At 36.7% G+C, this 5,226-nt stretch overlaps 1 long non-coding RNA gene across 1 annotated transcript; it reads left to right on the top strand.

Annotated features, from left to right (window-relative positions):
* The first annotated feature begins 271 nt into the window (after nt 1–271).
* Nucleotides 272–3,791, top strand: LOC107776913 (uncharacterized). The gene is made up of 2 exons (XR_001646085.2): nt 272–727; nt 3,500–3,791. It is a non-coding gene; the product is annotated as an uncharacterized LOC107776913 (long non-coding RNA).
* The last annotated feature ends 1,435 nt before the right edge of the window (nt 3,792–5,226 follow it).

Here is a 5,226-nt window from a genome sequence, read left to right as displayed (position 1 = left end):
TAGTATATTTATATTTATAGTATTATAACATTTGAAAATATAAAAATTAGTTTCACTTTTAGTATCTAGTTTTATATTAGTTTATTTTAATTAAGAATGATTTTTACACTTTATAGATACATTGCATTTTTTTGGTCTTCTTAGCCTAGATTCAAACCCAAAAGACATGGTCCAACCCAATTTCCTGAAAAAAGGCCCAATTTCGGATAGCCCAAAATATTGAGACTAAATCAAAAAGAAGAAGCGAGACTAAAAAAAACGGCAACAACATTTGAAAGAAGTGAAGAATGAAGGCAATCTTTCATTCGATTCCTAAATTCCAAAGTGAAAAACGGACAAGAGAAACCATGGCAGGGGAAAAAATGATGAAATAGAAAGAGAATAAAGAGAGTGGAAAGGAAGGGATAATCTATTAAATTGGAAGTTTAATCTTTCTCCATAGCTAGATTTTAACTTCTTCCACCATTTAGAACACCCATTTTTCAGATTCTTGCTTTTCTCATCACATATAGACACAAACACCCACCTCCTCAACCCAAAATTGAAAACCAATTAGCCTTCATTCGGTTCGAGTTTTTTGGTTGCTCAGATTTGAGTGACGATTTCAGAGTTCAAAGTCTCGAGATAGGAATTGAGCCGACGAAGTGCTATTTGAGGTCTCTGGCTTTCCATGGTTCGAGCCCGACATTTAATTTTGGAATTCCGGAATTTTGTTCAATAAATTAAGGTCCATCTCTCAAACTTGTTCTTAACTTCATACATTATTGTTAATTTTAATAAATGTTAAATCAAGTTTATGCTTATTTTGTGACTAACTAAATATTTATGTCATCTTCAAGATAGCTCTAGCCTGAATGCCATGATATTTGAGTTTGTTAAAAATTAATTTTCAAAATTTTCCGTGTATTGTTGTAATGTGAATATAACTATCTTTGGATCTGTTATCTGTTGTCGTTTTTTTTAAGTTTTATATTAAAATTAAACGTTGATATAGCTGTAATGGAAGTCATTTTCCCCATGAAAGAAAGGTAACTCCAGATCTAGTAGTAGATGAACTTCTCTAATTTCAGGAAACACATCTTTTTAAGCTACTGCTTAACAACTGAGTTTGAAGTCTTTGCTATCTTCTTGCTTGGATATGGATTCTATTATCAAACAATAGCATTGCTTTCTCTCTTTGTGTGCTATTTGTGTGTGTATGGAGGGTGCAGAACTAAAACAATTTGTTAATATGATGTTGTTAGTGCTTTGGGCATTAATCTGGTGTCGTGAATTATATTTGGGCATATCTTTGGGGCTTGTCTCTTAGTTACACTCTAGCTCTATATCAGTGGTATGAGAAAATTAAATAATTAATTGCGCTAGTTGCTTTAGGCGCGATTAACAATAATCATAGTGGCTATGAGTACGGTTCCCGTGGCATGGTCGCGATACGTAAATCTCAATTCGGGTGTGCATTTCATGTGACCCTACCATGATTTTGAATAATAATAATAAAATTAAACACGTTGTAGATCGTGGGTACGGTTCTCGTGACGCAATTCGCAATGTGTACCAAATCGACAAGTGTACGACAATCATGCCTTGTTCTAGAAAATAATTTCATAAATAATTAAAAGTGTTAGAAGGAATAAAATGCACAATAAGTTTTAAACATGTGATTAATCAGATAATTAGGCCAATAATAATAATAATTGAGCGACCGTGCTAAAACCACGAAATCCGGAAATGCCTAACACCTTCTCTCGGGTTAACAGAATTCCTTACCCGGATTTCTACGTTCGCGGACTGTAAAACAGAGTCAAACTTCCTCGATTCGGAATTTTAAACCGGTGACTTGGGACACCATAAATTATCCCAAGTGGTGACTCTGAATAAATATAAATAATTACGTTTCGATAATGTCACTTTAATTGGAAAAACTCCCCTATACCCTTCCAGGGTAGAAAAAGAAGGTGTGACAGCTCTGGAGACACTGCTGGGGACAAGGACCCAGGATTTCTGATTTAGGGTTCAAGAATTCGAGCTTAGAATAATTGTTATATTTGGCTTTATTTATTATCTAATTTTATTTGCATGTTTGGGCCTAATATGCTAAATGCCGCTTTTTACCGCTTTGATATTATGTGAACTGTATATAAACTGTTGCAAAACCCTCTTTTTCTAATCTTCTAGGAAGTGCACGCTAGCGTGACTTTTTTTTGTTAGTGTCATACCCTAGTTTAGAATGAGGTTCGGACAATTTACAAAGCCGGATGATCTTTTGGTTACAGGTACGTTGCCCCTCCCCCACCCCCTACCCCCGGCTCGAGTTGTCCGCTGGGATAAGCCAAGTCTAGAACAATACACTCAGGTTTTAAACCTAGAAAAACATAGCCTCATGCCGGATCCCTAGTAGGAATGCTTGTTTGCTCACGTGCATTTGACTTTGGGGACTCAACACAGGGGTTGGGTCCGTCTAGGACATGTGTACCCAAAAATAAAAGACTATTCTGATGCATCATATGTGCTACATGTTGCAATCTTCAAGGGTAAAAGGGGTTATTTGGCGGACTAATGAGGGTTGAGGGTAAATGAGAAAGAAAATAGGGTGAAGTATAAAAATGAAGCAAATAGGGCCCAATTATGTTTTTCTTTCACATTTTTTTTAAGAAAAAGACAAAAAAAAACATGAAAAATCCAAAAAAAATTGCACTTTCCCATCATTTTCCAAAAAAAGGAAAAAAAAAAAGGAAAAAAAAATCCAAAAAAAGTTTACATGTTTCATCATTTTTCAAAAAAAAAAAAGGCAAAAAAAATATATTTTTTAAATTATTTGTTAATTTTTAAGTCTCGCCCGTATCCAATTTTCCCGAACTATGCGAACTGGATTCTCGTCTCTCGGGGCAGGATACGTAGGCAACCCACATATGATCCGGTCTTCTTAGTGAGTCTTAGGTTATTGGCTTCGAGGGTCGTAGCCAAATCTTGCATGTCTAGCCACTTTTGGCCACATCGGTCGTTTTGCAAAATAGGGCTATTTTAGCAAAGTGTTTTATTGAATTGTGTCGGGAGAGTCTCTAATCCACAATTAGGTGTCTATTTACCTTAATTTTCATCCTTATCAAATTTGCATGTCTAGCCGCTTTTGGCCACATAGGCCATTTTGCAAAATAGGGCTATTTTTGCAAAAGTGGTTCAATTAACCCATGTCTTAGAGTCCTAAGTCCACAATAAGGCGTTCTCTCTGTTTAGGGTCCATTATGTTGAATTTGCAATGTTTAGCCATTTTCTGGCCACACAAGCCATTTCTACAAAACGGGTCATTTCGGCAAAGTGATTTTCCCATGTCTTTGAGGTCACCTTTGTCGAGTTTGCACTAATAGAAACTTTTGGTCATGTAGGCCATTTTGCAAAAAATAGCCCCAATCATGTATTGCATGTGTCCAACAGGAAGTGTTATTGTCTCACATAGTGTTCTAGGTATTTAACTTTATTTGTTCTTAATTTTCTCATACAGGTGTGAATCTACTTACCGGAGTTTGAGCATGACAGACACCCCGGAACCATCCAGTCAGGACCGCTGCATTTAGGAGCTGCTTAAGAATTTTTTTTTTATATATGTTTTGAGTTTGTCTTCCTTTTATGTTGTCTTTTACTTTCAGTCCTTTCTAATAGTACTAAGTCTTTTAGGTGGTGTCAGAATCTATCATAGTCTAGCTGAGTTTGTTGAATCTTTTGTTATCGTATTTCTGATTCTGTATTAAAAAAAAAGGTTGTAAATGAATAATCCAAAAAGATTTTATTTTTTTAGTTTAATTTATCCATTACTTTTCCGAATTATGCAAAGATCTGATTCATACGACGTCATGATACGTATGCAACCTACATAGGGTTCGATCGAATCATTTTTTTAGTTAAAAGAAAAAGAAAAAAAGGAAAAAAAGAGAGAGATGAAATTATGGGATGTGAGAAATGAGAGGAGAGAAAAGAGTAATAATTAGAAGAAAAAAAAAGAGGAAGGAAAATGAGCAAGCCAAGAAGTGCTAGAAAAGAAAAGAAAAAGAAGGTTGAAATGAACAAATTGGGATGATGCCATACGACCTTCATACCCTCGAAGTCATTTTAGAACCAATAACTGTGACTAGGTGCATTGCACATAATGTGAGATTATCTTTTGTTAAATTCCTTAACGCTAACGTGATGACTTCATTTTGTTCCTCTTTGTTATTTTAATAAAGCAAAAGGGTGGTTGGTTTGTGGTTCTTAAAGTGGTAACTCTTCTCTACAATATAAAGTTGAAAGGCAATGACAGATGACAACAGAATTGAGTTGGTTGATACTGGTGTTCAAATACAATTGGTTGAACATGATAATGGGTTGGTTGAAGAGGTAAGGATGTTGAGACAATACATGACGGACATGTATCGGGTTTGGATGACTAGTAAGGCAGCACCCCCGCTACCACCTAGCTTCCTAGATGCTACCCTTACCCAAACTCCGGTTATAGTACCAGATGATCCCCCATACTCTCTAGATTCTCCCGCTTATCACAACTTTCCCAACCACCCTAGTAGCTCCCTCACTCGTCCTCCAACTGCTTTTCCCAAAAATTGCCCTCCCGTCATATCCATTATCCCCATGATCACAACTTCTCAATAATCTTCCCTTCATAGATCCAACAATGAACACCTACTCAAAACTCCTGATGCCCAATATTACCCCTCAGAGGTTGCCCACAAGGGCTCTGACTCATACAATCATAGCCCTCAGAATGAGCCTCATGTTGAAAATGAAAAGTTCACAGGAAAAGAAGGGCGAGATGAGATATCCAGGAAGCTGAAAGGTATAGAATAGTCCTGAAGGAGCATGCAAGATATGTAAAATCAGATTAACATGTCTTACAATGACTTGTGTATGTTCCCTGATGTTTATCCGCCCGCGGGGTTTAAATGCCAAAGTTTAACTTGAATGATGGGCGTGGAGATCTAGTAGCCCATCTGAGGGGTTATTGCAGTGAAATGAGAAGTGTTGGAAGGAAAGATGATTTGTTGATGACATATTTCAGTGGCAGTTTGAGTGGGGCAGTCTTGGAATGGTATACTCGTCAATATGTCAAGAAGTGGCATGCATGGGATGACATGGCTCAAGATTTGGTTCGAAACTTTCAGTACAATCTAGACATTATCCCAGACCGCTCCTCCTTATCTAAGATGGAAAAGAAACCCGAGGAAAGTTTTAGGGAGT

This window comes from Nicotiana tabacum, chromosome 18 (assembly GCF_000715075.1).
Source record: "Nicotiana tabacum cultivar K326 chromosome 18, ASM71507v2, whole genome shotgun sequence".
Lineage (NCBI taxonomy): Eukaryota > Viridiplantae > Streptophyta > Magnoliopsida > Solanales > Solanaceae > Nicotiana > Nicotiana tabacum.
Note: the sequence above shows the minus strand (reverse complement) of the source record. Positions and strands in the feature narration are given on the sequence as shown.